This window comes from Pholis gunnellus, assembly GCF_910591455.1.
Source record: "Pholis gunnellus genome assembly, chromosome: 1".
Classification (NCBI taxonomy): domain Eukaryota; kingdom Metazoa; phylum Chordata; class Actinopteri; order Perciformes; family Pholidae; genus Pholis; species Pholis gunnellus.
This window is the reverse complement of record NC_136528.1, coordinates 4,989,225-5,003,852: the sequence shown is the minus strand read 5'-3', so window position 1 is coordinate 5,003,852 and position 14,628 is coordinate 4,989,225.

Here is a 14,628-nt window from a genome sequence, read left to right as displayed (position 1 = left end):
AAAAGAAATTCAGTATCTGTGGCTGTAATAAGCCCGACCACTCAATACCAACCGCCAATAGTTCATCACCGGAGTCGTCCGCAAACCCCTAGCTGGACAGCTGTGAGTAGTAACAATAGCCACGTTCATTGTTGACGCTTGCTATGACGTGTTGAAGTTCATAATGATAAGTGTGGGGGAGCGGCTTCGGAGGGAGGCCTGAATGGGCGGGCTGTCAGTGTTGCCGACTTTCTTGCCAGGTTTAGCAACGTTTGGAGCTAGTGCTGCTAGCTACTTTTATTGGAAAAGAGATGGCAACACTAGGCTGTTTTTTTTTCCCGTTTGTATTATTTAAAACAATTTAAAAGATGGCAACGCTAGGCTGGGATCAATTTTTTTAAATAGCATAGTCTTGCCAGTTTCTCAGGATTAACAACCCAAGCTTTAAGTATATGAGAAGTATATGTATGTTCCTTTTATATATAAAAGGAACATACACAGTAAGATGTTACTGACCTCAAATCTGGGAAATCTGTGAAATTAAGTCATTTGTATCCATCCCACTGACGTGCTTCATTTAAGAAAGCATCTGCTTCTTCTGGATGCACTTTTTATTTCCCTGAGGGACCTTCCAAACACATAACGTTCTGCTCAGATGAATATGTACAGGTGTGCCCATATGCACTTGCCTTGACCCCTTGACACTTTCAAAGACAGATAAGTCAATTTTTTTTCCCCACACACGTGGAATGTATTGGTTTTCACTCCAGAGCCCTGTACGTCTCAGAGTATCCCTTCAGCGATAAAAGGAGTGAGCCGCAGCTGGTGAAGGAGAGTGCAGATATTAGTCTTCATCAGACCACTGAGACAGAGACACTTATGAAGACCTATGTCGTTTAATATACATCACTAGCTTCATCGCTGAAAACGGGCCTCGGAAAGCACGAGGCGGCGCCTCAGGCAGCTCAAGGCCGGTCTAACCAAGAGTTAAGAGGAGAAATCGGCCAAGTCTTTTGAGGCCACCTCTGCTGCAACTGCTGGGGACGTAGAAATGCGTTATTCTGGTCCAAAAAGCAACGCTTTATGAAAGAATCTCCCACCTATTCTATTTTCTCACCCTTTAGCACATTGCATGTATCCCAAGAAAAATATTATAACTTTTTTGTTCTTTTTTAAATCTGCCTTTGAAAGTCTTGTGAAAGGAGATCGCCTTCTTATTTCTCACTGAAAAGTGATGAATTGTTCATCAATCATGAAGAGTTTTAACATGCCACATTATGCACTTCTGGTAAAGTAGTTCAGAGATTTCATCTTTCTCCTCTCTTGTCAAAGCTCAATTAAATAACGCCTTCAAGTTGTAATCAGTAAAGAAAGGAAGAAAAAAACCCATTTATATCTCCTCTGAGGCCTTTCATTAATCAATTTAGAAGCGACAAGCAATTATTTATCACGGTTAAAGTGCATGCCATCAATCTGGACCGTCCAATTAGCCTATGCTCCGTTTTTTAAAGTGCACATTCCGCTTGACCTCTTCCGCACGTCAGTCGGCAAGTTGCTTGCAGAAACTTTTTCAACAAGACACTTTCAAACTCACCTAATAAAGCGGCCGGCGGTTGCCAAATTCCCCTCACATCTCATTATACCACAGCACTGTTAATAACGGCACTGGAGTTGGCTGAGAGGAGAATAATAAAAGTCCTCCGTGGTAATCATGGTATGTCAGATGAGCGAAACATCTGTCGGTCACAGTGACATACGCCGTTTGGTTGGAATGTGTTTTAATACAGAAAAAACAATAATAAAGGCACCATTTCGCCTTAAACTGTAGATAACTGCGGCATAGGTTTTGATTTATAATTGAGCGTTTGATTTCATCCGCTGATATCACCACGGCAACACTAGGACGGCTGCACCCGATGAGGCCGTATTGCAATTTGATTATATTCCCCACAGTAATTATGTTTACGCTCTTCATTTACTTTCACGTACTTATATATAAATGGATTCATGTCCAGGTAACTTCTATTTCTGCGAGAGAGTGATGAGCAGGTTTGCAGCAGAGCTAATGTGTGGTAATGAAAAGGAGAATACTGCTGTGAATTGACTTCATATTGTCTTCTCTATCAACAACAACCACGGGCATCAGAAGCCAATCACAGTTCTTGCAGAGTTCACTGGGTATCCCCGTAACCACCACGGCCCCGACACATAGTTTACATTATTTAAGGAGGCAAACATCAACTAGCTTTGGTGGAGTGGAAGCTCCCTCGCTGCACCAGAACCCCTTAAAACAGAGCTACAGATACAGCTTTACTCTAACTATGTTTAAATTTAAAAAAGGGCAGATGTGAGAGAGAAATGATCAAGGTGACATAGATCGCAGAGCACATTTACGCAGTTGAAGTAATTTGTCTGCCAAATGTACTTTGTCCTCACACTGTCACACACAGTCGTAAACTATTTATTTTTACATTTTATCGAGGCAAGGAACATTTGTTCAGCTCATTGTGTCAATGCTCATTTCCATTTATACAAAACAGATTTGTATTCGCAAAATATGAAATGAATAACATAAAAGATACTGGACTGCGTTTTTTCTTTTATAAAAATGGAAAAATCTTAAAATAAAAGAAATAAATATTAAAATTAACTGAGATTGACAGGGATAAAAAAAAAAGGACAAACTAAAATAAAGAAGACAAATGAAATCTGATTACAGGAGCGGTATCGTGGATCATCCTTATCTGCCCAGCCCTCTCCTATTGGCCTGTTCCCCTTTCACAAACAGGTTCATTAGATGTAACGCAGTGCATCAGTGGAGGCTACAGCTCAAGAACTTCTATTTGTAATGTGTGATATGAGGGATTTGCCAAATATCATCACATTGTGGGACTCTGTAAGATATATTTGAATCCTTTCCAAATCTGTACTGGTTTATTCACCGAGCCACATCTTGGAGGTAGGAACTATATTTCTACATATACAGTGGCTTGCAAAAGTATTCATACCCCTTGAACTTTTCCACATTTTGTCACATTACACGCCACAAACATAAATATATTTTATTGGAATTTTATGTGAAAGACCAACACAAAGTGTCACACAATTGTGAAGTACAAAGAAAATGATACTTGTTTTTAAATTCTTTTCACAAATAAAAAACTGAAAAGTGCAGTGTGCAAAATTATTCAGCCTCTTTTCTCTGAGTGCAACCAATTGCCTTCAGAAGTTGCCTGATGACTGCTGAATGATTGAATGTTGACCTTATGACTAAATAGAGTCCACCTGTGTGTAATCTAATCTCAGTACAAATACAGCTGTTCTGTGACGGCCTCAGAGGTTTGTTAAGAGAATATTGGGGAGCAAACAGGACCATGAAGTCCAAGGAACACACCAGACAGGTCAGAGATAAAGTTGTGGAGAAGTTTAAAGCAGGGTTAGGCTATAAAAAGATTTCCCAAGCTTTGAACATGTCACGGAGCACTGTTCAATCCATTATCCGGAAATGGAAAGAGTATGGCACAACTGCAAACCTACCAAGACACGGCCGTCCACCTAAACTTACAGGCCGAACAAGCAGAGCACTGACAAGAGATGCAGCCAAGAGGCCCATGGTGACTCTGGACGAACTGCAGAGATCCACAGCTCAGGTGGGGGAATCTGTCCACAGGACAACTATTGGGCGTGCACTCCACAAATCTGGCCTTTATGGAAGAGTGGCAAGAAGAAAGCCATTGTTAAAAGAAAACCATAAGAAGTCCCGTTTGCAGTTTGCCAGAAACCATGTGGGGGACACAGCAAACATGTGGAAGAAGGTGCTCTGGTCAGATGAGACCAAAATTGAACTTTTTGGCCTAAATGCAAAACGTTATGTGTGGCGGAAACCTAACACTGCACATCACCCTGAACACACCATCCCCACTGTCAAACATGGTGGTGGTAGCATGATGCTCTGGGGGTGCTTCTCTTCAGCAGGGACAGGGAAGTTGGTCAGAGTTGATGGGAAGATGGATGGAGCCAAATACAGGGCAATCTTGGAAGAAAACCTGTTGGAGTCTGCAAAAGACTTGAGACTGGGGCGGAGGTTCACCTTCCAGCAGGACAATGACCCTAAACATAAAGCCAGGGCTACAATGGAATGGTTTAAAACAAAACATATTCATGTGTTAGAATGGCCCAGTCAAAGTCCAGACCTAAATCCCATCGAGAATCTGTGGCAAGATCTGAAAACCGCCGTTCACAAACGCTCTCCATCTAATCTGACTGAGCTTGAGCTGTTTTGCAAAGAAGAATGGACAAAAATCTCAGTCTCTAGATGTGCAACGCTGGTAGAGACATACCCCCAAAAGACTTGCAGCTGTAATTGCAGCAAAAGGCGGTTCCACAAAGTATTGACTCAGGGGGGCTGAATAATTTTGCACACTGCACTTTTCAGTTTTTTATTTGTGAAAAAAATTTAAAAACATGTATAATGTTCTTTGTACTTCACAATTGTGTGACACTTTGTGTTGGTCTTTCACATAAAATTCCAATAAAATATATTTATGTTTGTGGCGTGTAATGTGACAAAATGTGGAAAAGTTCAAGGGGTATGAATACTTTTGCAAGCCACTGTGTATATATATAACTATATTTCGACATAAGTAACAGTACTTTTTGCTACGATAATGCAATAAGAGTAGAATGGTTGGGCATTGAGTCGTCTTAATGCTTCAGAGACACCGAGGATATATAACAATGGTTGTGGTTTTACAGGAGTGTTAATCATTTCTGAGATGATGTTAAAAATATCAAACCAGAAGTATTTTAATCATTTCCTTTTGCCAGCTGGCCTTGACACTTTCAGAAGAAGACAAACAAACGTATATGTACAATAGAGCAGTGAACATGTTGACGTGAATGGTGTCACGATACTAATGTGGACAAGTTAGCATCTAGCTTTAGTTAAAGAAGAAGTATTGTAACTAACCGCTAACTGTGCTGTTCCTTAATTTCCTTGTGTTCTGCCTCGATCTCCAGGTGAAGTGTTGGTTCACTTTTACACTGTGATCTGTAGCTTTAGCTTCTATTTCTATCTTTTTAACCTGTTTTTACTGCTGAAACAGTTTTATATTCTGGATATATCCCTCAAGTGAATATGTTATACCCCCTCTGTCTGCTGCTGCTCTCTCCAAAAGAAAGTACTTTACTTTAATCATCGCTCTGTGCGAGCAGGCCGGCGGCACTAATCAAACTATTTGCACAACCTGTGGTGGCCACCAATGTTATGCGATTGGTTTCGTATTGCATATTTTGCTCACACGCATGGATGCACAACTTCAAATGTAATACAAGTGACGTATTTGACAAAAGCCGAGAACATACCAAAGGTCAATATGTGTTGTATTGAGGATACAGCTGGCCTTAAAGTTCAGCTGCTGCAGACGAGCATGCTCGGAGGAGTGAGTGCATCTCAGAATACAAATTTGACGTGTTCTTATCGCCTAACATTAACTGGTTACGCAAAGGTTAATGAATACACATGCACACACAAGGTAACCACACTGTTTCACACACAGTTTAAACAAGACACTTCATAGTTGTCAACTCTGTTTGTATTGCCGCAGGCTTGACTTCCTCTTTTTCTGCATTTGCAGCACCAGTCTCTTAACAGCATAAACACAAAGCTCCTGTCTCCAAAAATGCTCAGATCATGGGTTTCTAAAAAAATACGATGAGCTTGAATAAGGAGCCGTTCTCCCCTGTAGTGGGTCTGTCCAGCCTCGCAAGGTTTTGTCAATTTAGCAAGCTTGACTGGAAATCCTGTTAGCGTGGGTCACGGGACCCCCCCCCCCCCCCGACTCCTTATCTGTCTTAATCAGGAGCTGCGAGAACAGACAGCAACAAGCAAGTGTGAGATCGGCTCTCTCTCTGATCACTACATCAGCTACGTACCCCGCTAGCTCAATATTTATCAAATATATGTTGTGCATTGCATAAATACAGCCAAGGAGCAAGGCAGCTGGATTTGTCTTTGTTATATTACACTAAATGGACCTTTTTAAACACTTCACTGGTGTTTATAGTAGAAATAACATTTTATTCCCCTTCAAGGCAGAGTAAAAGCCAAATAAAGAAATGACAAAACTATTCATTCATTCAATTGTTTGTTTGATTGTTGTAAGAGTACTTGCTAATGGATGTTTATTGGACCATGTAGCACACCGATGTGATTTCATAGCGAGAATCATTTTGCAAAGTGTTCTGTATGTGTGTGTGTGTGTGTGTGTGTGTGTGTGTGTGTGTGTGTGTGTGTGTGTGTGTGTGTGTGTTAACATAGTATAGACTTCTCTGCATTGCGCTGCCGTTCTCACTTTGCCAGGGGGCCTTTGATGCTTTCAAAATGTCAGAGAAATCAGTTGTTATCTTGTTAGCGAGATGCTCCTAATAGTCTATCTTTAGTCACTCTCTTATGATCCCCGCTTGGTGATTCTTCAACAGTGACACACTGCCTCCGATGACTCACTGAGCAACAGACACCAGATATTATTAATGTTTATACAAAAATAGTTACACAGAAATAACAGCAGCAGCAGCAGCAGCAGCAGCGGTAACCCATGGTTACAGCGATGACGTCGCCGGGCACCATTGAACTCTTCCACACTTCGTTCCCAGGTTCCAATTAATCCGAGGCGACAACCCGATGTGTCAGAATGAATTGTCACTGAAGTTTTTTTCATTTATAAAACAACAACAACAACAACAAAAAACGAACACATTTTCAATTCATTTGCAGCCACCCAACCCTGGAAATATAAGTAAAATATTGTTTCTTCTCCGGTGGGAGATGTGCCTGACTGGCGTCCCCGGCTCATTTGAGAAATGTTACATCATCAGAATGGTTCAGCCCTTGAACTCTCGTTTGGTAATCTCGGGTAATAAGCGTGGGGAGAAAAGGAAAAGTTTTCAGAGGAGAGAAGCTGGGCTGTAATGAACCGGCTTCCTGCGGGGTAATAAAGGTCTGCGTCTAATGCCAAGGGCAGCCAGGCAAGCACGAAGACCATTACAGCTGATCGGGCTGGCTTACAGCTATGTCTAGGAGGCCAAAAACAGCTCAGAGAACCCCCCCCCCCCCCCCGACCCCCCTCCCCACGCCCGCTTTCGACTGCAGACGCAATTATCTTGCAAGACTGCAGCCGATATTTCCTTCTGGTGCCAAAGGGGAAGACATGTTGGAAATGTTATTTTTGTTGTCCAAAAGAACAGGCAGTGAGTGCACTCCCCCGGAGCATTTCTCCAGGACAGCAGGACAGAGGCGAGCGGCTGAGCAGGCAGACTGAACACAAAGAGACGGCGTACTTGTGCCGGAAGCACTGGGTCTTTGCTTTTCTCAGGTTGCAATGTTCGCAATGTTAAATAAGAGCACTGCAAAACTGTCACAACTAGTCCACCATTACAGATAACGGCTCTCTGGATACTCTGAAAACTGCAATCTAAATGCATGGTTTCACCCCCTTCCTTGTTGTTACAGTATGTAATGTAAAATAAATCCTCGAGGCACCACGCATTTTCCAAGCTGACAAATCACAAAACAGGAAAAACAACCCCAACTTCTAATTTCAGGAACTTCTTTTTTTCAAGGGGGATGCACTTAAGAGTCGTACTGAGATCTTTCAGCACAGAAGAAGTAGTTCCACGAACTCCGCATTTAATTTGACTTTTTGACGGCTCGCATACATAGATGCTGTGTCGTATCTCGCACTATTTTGGAAGTGAGTCGTAACTGGATGCCTGCTCGATAAAACCGTCCTAGTTTGGCAACAACAACAAAAACAGAGGTTTCAATGTAAGTCGACCGACTCAAGGTTAAACATGAAAGCATACGTTACATAATGCCGAGAAATGTAAAGGAAGGTCACACGGTGTTGTGTGTCAAGCCGTCCACTTCCTAACCTTGCCTGCAGCTTTACAGCAACGGGAGAAAAATAAAAGTGGAAGCCGATATAAAAATGGCAGAGGTTGATTTTTGTGGTATTGCAACACACTATAACGCACTATCTTCCCCAAAACCAAACTGACTGTGAACCTGTAACTATCGCACATACTGTATATCATCGCGCTATTTATTACAGAAGCTGAGGACAACTTTACAACATCTGTAGAGAGACACACTCTCTGTGTTATCTTACAGCCACTGAAAAACACACAACAAACTGACGTTTTTCATTCCACTCACTATAAGTACCACTCACACTTATGAATAGTGGAGTAGAGCCAAGCTGGTAGTTTCTCATTCCCCAAACCGAATTGAACGCACAGCGATTGATCGCCGAATGTATATCTGCACGTTTATATTCATGTTTCATATTTTATTTAACGTCCTGCTCGTTCTCAAATCCTATAATCCATCATGTCTTCTGCCGCTTTTTATTGCTGTGCAGGAAGTCGTCTGTTTGTCTTTTACTAGCCAAAAAAAAAGCTTCTGAGACTCAATCCAGTATCATGCGCGTGTAAAAAGAAAACGGAAGGGCTTCAAAAAGAGATTCCATCATGTTCTGATGCTCGTTAGGAATAGTAACGTGATATTTCATCTTTTATCAAACAACTCCTCATCTTCATAAAAGAGCACTTCTTTGTGTGTGCCTGCTGATGCTTCAGACCACACGTTGGAAGGATGGAAAGAACAACTTGTTTCCTCTAAAATAACTCCAAGTCAATAGCACGCTCGGCGAGTGTGAGCTCTTTGATTCATCGTAATTAAATTAGTGGCTTGAGAATGCGAAAATTCTTTCCAGCAGTTACCACATCAAAGCCGCCATACAATTAGGCTGTCCTCCAAATATCATCTCTCATCTATTTATTACCGGGCCAACACCATCAGCCGATTTTTTTTCATGGTTTGGATTCAGTTTAGGGGATACAGTGAGCAAGATATCAGGGAGAGATCTTTTTGATGGAGAGGATTATATTTAGCCCATGGTTCAATGCGGGCGAGCTGCACAGAGGGGCGCGTCACAAGAGAACAAACACAAGAAATCCTGATTCATCTTTTAAGAGCACAACTCTTTGTCTGTTTGTATTGAATTTTAAATGGAATCACCGGGAAAGCTATTCAGAGGACCAACATAAAATTGGATTCGTTCGACAAATGCATGACGTGCATTTACACAACTATGTTTGATGTCTTGAGAGAAATTTACACCTAAAACAATGTGTAGTTATTTACCGATATAATACTAAGACAATGCAGTAAACAGTGTGGTTTATGTCGATTTTGTGGGGAGGAAGTGCAACCAGAGGAGTCGCCTCCCGATGGCCATTAGAAAGAATGCAAGTTTAAAACACTTCCGCATTGACTTCACGTTTCAGAACCGGTGTTTGCCGAATGTTGACGTATATTGTAAAGCGCTTTAAGTGGTCAGAAGTCTAGAAAGGCGCTTTATAAATGCAAGTCCATTTACCTAGAAGAAAAGTCAGGGGATCGCAAAAGTAATTGTGCTTCATCCTCTGGGTACCATGCATGTCTTTACATTGCAATACATCCAGTAGCTGTTGAAATATACAGTCTGTCAAGTGACTGGCATACTGACATTAACATCCCTTGGGCCGTTCAGCTAGCATGGCTATAAACAACAGCTTTGTTCATTTTTTTAGACTTGGGCTTTATATTTATTTATTTATATTTGGCTTTAAAATATACCTTTCTAATGAGCTTCCAGTGTAAGTGACGGGGGACAGAATCCGCAGAGCTCACTTTGTGCAAAACACTTTTGAATGTTTATCTGAAGGTAATAAGACGTCTCAGTGGAAACTGAACTTTAAGCGAATAAAAGACACAATTAAAAAGTATATTTCAATTCCACGACAGAAGTAGTTCAGCAAGTTGAAGAGAATTCCACTATGTGATCAATGCGAAAATTGCTCCAATCCTCCCGTTTCACATAGTCATGCAGTGCAGTCACCAGTGACCGAGAACCGTTTCTGATGTCCACTCACAGCAATGATCTCACTGTGGCATGAGGACTGTGAATAGCAGCCGGCTGTAATCTTCAGTTTGTATCCACGAGTGATGTGCCAGCTGCCTTCATATGCAAGGCGACATACAGTAGCTGCTGACTCAGCCTCGCACTGCATTAAACAAATTATGTAAATTCAGTGTCTTGAGTTAAGCACTCTTTATGAGTCATCAGAGGCTCATTCAAATATCCAGAGCCAACAGATTTAACAAATTCAATCATTGTAATTCATTTTTGCCCTGTGAGAGAACTGACGATGCTGTGACCTATATATGTGAGCGGGATACGGGTATTAACAAGTTAATACGGCGAAAATGATAGTAAGACGTATTGACCAGGAAATACTGGCACTGATTGAAACTATGCCGGCTCGAAACAACTGGGTTATGATGCAATGGAGGGTTTATAGATTGCATCCGACACTGGTCATCCAATATCGACTCACCCCAATAAAAGCTTAAGCCTCAATGAAAGAAACAGAGAAGAGAAGAAGGCCGAGCTAAGCAGGCTGACCTGGAGGCAACATCTTTCTGGGGTGACAACCCGAGAAAGATGTCCATTAATCTTCATGCTGGCACTGGGCGAGGGTTTAAAAGCACCTAACGGTATCTTTTTTTTGAAAGTGTTTAACACAAGGTAGCTCATTCCTTCCTACCAAGCTTTTTAAAGTATCCAAAGCTGATTGCAGAAACATGCAAAATCTCCTTTTACATTATCCGTGACAGCAGATTTATTGTGGTCTTCTCGCTTGTTGTAGTAAAGTCTGTTGTCTGAGTCATCCTGTGTGCTCAGTAGAGAAACTGGTCCAAACAAACTACCGTGCCCTCCTTTGGGATGACTGATATTATTGCCTTTCTTAATGACTCTGGTAGTCTGCTCTTAGTGCGTGATTAAAGCAATAAAGGAGCATGAGTGGGTTTTCAGCAAGCTCTCACTCCCAACTCTTCAATTACGGAAGCTAAAACCATGACGCTCCACGTACCCCTCTGAGGTCAGTTTTGCACGTGCAGGGCCGCCTCTAGCGGCCGTGGCAATTAGGTCGGGAGTAAATTAGGAAGTCAGGTGAGGTTTGGGGTGATGGATGGATCAAACAAACACATAACTTTCACCCAGGAGGCTACTGTTTGTGTCCTGAGTGAAACGAAAAGACAACGCTGACTTATTCTTACTTTTGTAACATTCTTAAAAACCTTTTGATGCTGAACGAGAGCGAGAGAGACCTTACCAGCGAGAGAGTTTAGCGAAGAGAGCGTCGTAAAATGCACTTTTCAGAAACGAATATAATTAATGTTACACACATGTTATATACCCACTTAACAAAGAGATTCTGGGAAAAAATACCAAAAAAGCCATTTTACTCACTCCAAACACAATTATACACAAACTAATATAATCAACTACAAGTTGTACCACAATATCACGTATTTTCAGCAAGCTGCGTCGAGCTTCGCAATCCGCTACCAGATATCATCACAAAGCTATCGGCTATCATGGCCAACCAATACATTAGAGAGCAAGAGGATTCGACACACAATCCGGAGATATCTTCAGAATTTATCTCAGTGAAACCATTATAACCATACAGCCAACAAACCATCGCAAACAATCATATCGCTTCTCACCGTGAGCTGATTTTCGTGAAGCAACCGGAGAAAACCGGACAAAATCCCCGTAGAAATCCGTGCATCCATGTGCCTGGCGTCTGTCCTGTGTTTCTAAAGTTTTCCATGAAAAAATGGTGGTCAACCTACCTTCTCGTGTCACTTCTGGTTGCAGAAAAAACTAAATGCGACGCCCAAAAACCAAGATGGCAAACTCAAGGCTTCAAAACCGTAGTCCACAGACCGAAGGGTGACATCACAGTGACTACGTGCACTTTTATAGGCAGGCTGAGTGCTACTGAGATGGGAGACAAAATATAAAGTCCTCGTTCTCAGCAAAAATGTATTCCAACGTTTGCTGATCTTAATATGAGGCAAAAGAAGTTGGTATATTAGAATTTTCAGTCTTTTTAGTAGAAAATTCAACCTTGATTTATCTAACTCAGACTGCTGAAGCCTCATGTTAACTTCACATAAGCTTTGGAATGTATCTGGATAGGATTGGATTTTTTGCCCCATCCCTTTAGGAATGGATCTCGTAATGGGGAGCATGAGCAGGAAGAATGACTACGGCGACCAAAAACTCTTTCATTGAGCATATGGGCACCTGACTATTGTTTTCAAGACAGACATGACAATTTAACCTATACTTTAATTCACTAAAGCTGCAATAGTTTATATTTTATTTTAAAATTACGTATCAAATTACAACGTGAATCTTTCCATCAATCCATCCATCTGTAGTACATGCTCTGATGTATCTTACAGGCGTACAGGGAGAACCTGATGTGATGCGCAGACTAAGCAGTGATTTCTGGCTTCACACAAGAACATGTCTCACATGAGCAGTGATGCGGTTTTATAGCTCCCCTGGCACAGAGCGGAACATTTAAAAGGCACGGCTCAAATGAGCTTAGCACACTTTATTACCCGTCTGCAAACAGCTTAAGTGTCAAGCAGCACATCCTTGAGTGTGTAATGTTCACAGGCATCCTGAAAAATGAAGGCAATTAGCCCAGAGAAGCGCACATAGGTGGTACATAACCAAACAATGCAACGCTCTTCTTCAAACTGAAGGCTGAACTGCACCATCGCATACTAAAACCTGCACATAACACAATGTTGCCTGTGCCTGTGCATTCAGCACCTGAGCTGATATTATGGGATTTAAGTAATTTCTGTGTGGTGATGAGTTGATCAGAGTAGAAATGTATCCACTATGCTGCTAATTATTTTAATTACTTAACACAATAATTGCAGCATCATTACTGGTCTAACGCCATCATGTAATTACAAGTGTAATCTAAATATAATTGTTACAGTGAAGACAAACAGGTGAAAGATTTGAATGTGTAAGTCTTTGCTAAGGCAAAAGGAGAATCATTTTCATGATCATCATCATCATTTCTTGTTATTGTATGTGTTCTTATATGATTTCTCTAACTATGTGTCAGGATTAGGGTCGCAAAAGATCGGCACACATCAGGTTAATTTACGGGATTGTCCGAGGGAAGTTAAACACGGGAAGTTCTCACAACTTACCATACCTTTTAATAGTGAACTTATTTTGAGGGAAATACACGTAGAAAAATCAATACCAGCTTTTATGTCATGTTTGGGTTAAAAGTATGTCCATTTAATTTAATTGTAACATGCACTACATTCAGCGGCACACTCTCCCATCACATATTTGCAAGCATCCCATTTAAAGACGTTATATTATATTAACTAGAATGAATATATTTCATATTTTCATCATGTTTTTTATAGTGGACCAGCAGATAATAGCCGAAAGCTATGTTTAGAACTTGTTAACACCTTCTGCTGTTGCTAGCTAGCTGTGACCGTGTGAGATGTAGCTTGATTTAGCATGCTAATTGAGGAGCTTTAATCGATATACCATCCATTCTTTATTGTAAAACATTTCTTCAACCAATGAGTCGTTTACTTTAAGCCCTAAGCTCGCACACAGCTCATAATATAAGCTCACATTTTTAAAGTACCCTGCCCTCATTCGTTAACTTGCTAGTTAGCGAGCTAACTCACCACATGGCATATTTCACATTGTATGTATTTGACAAATGAATGGATTCATTAGGCACATTAATGGATTATGTCTGCTTATGATTTGGTAAAATCTTTGTTTCTATCGGCATATGACATGGTGAATACAGCATGAGCAAATATCCCCTATATTTTCATTTATTCCCATTGTTTTCCCATTAAATCCCATGGAAAGCTTCCACCTCGAGTATTCTCATAATTTGTAACCCTAGTCAAGATTGTTTCTTCACCACTTGCTACAGAACTTCATCACTTCCAAATAAATTGTAGTCACAACAGGTGCCACAGTATTCAGGTCAAGATAGTCTGTAAGCAGTTGGAACTGATTTTGTTGAGGAAAGATAAATGGCACAAATATGAACGTGAGTTTGACAAATGCTGTGGGAAATAAAAATAGACAGTTGTGACAGGTGTGTTACAGTACAATGTACCATGGGTGTCCTGCTGTCAATCAAACCATTCCAGTGCTGCTGCCTGAGTGATTAGGGAATGTCCAAGTTGCCTCGAGGCGAAACATAATACCGAAGCAGTCACAGCTCTGGGAGTGTTTGTGCAGTTAGTATTTGTCTCTAACAAGCAACGGAGGTCCCTTTTCCCCTTTGACAGTCCAGCTCACTTTCAGCTTCCTGAAAGTGTCAATGTGCAGGTGTAGCAACTCATAACGGTATAACTGTAAATAACCTAATCATCTAACTGTAATGCAAATTTAACATAATGTATGAAAGTCATGAGGGCATAACATAATAACAGTTTTGTTCCATAATTGTTCCATACATAATCATTCTAGTTACTTTAATATGGCGTTTAATTAGTCTTGCTTAGAGAAGCTCGCTCGACCCTCCCGCGCAACTGGGGAGATAGAACAGACAGTGGCTGATTTTTTCTGCTCTTTTGATTGGTCACCAGCCCGTGGGGAGGGTCGTGCGAGCGCTTGTCACAACTTTGCGGGGTCCGCGCATGTGCCAAGCTCACAGGAAGAATGCTGGGCT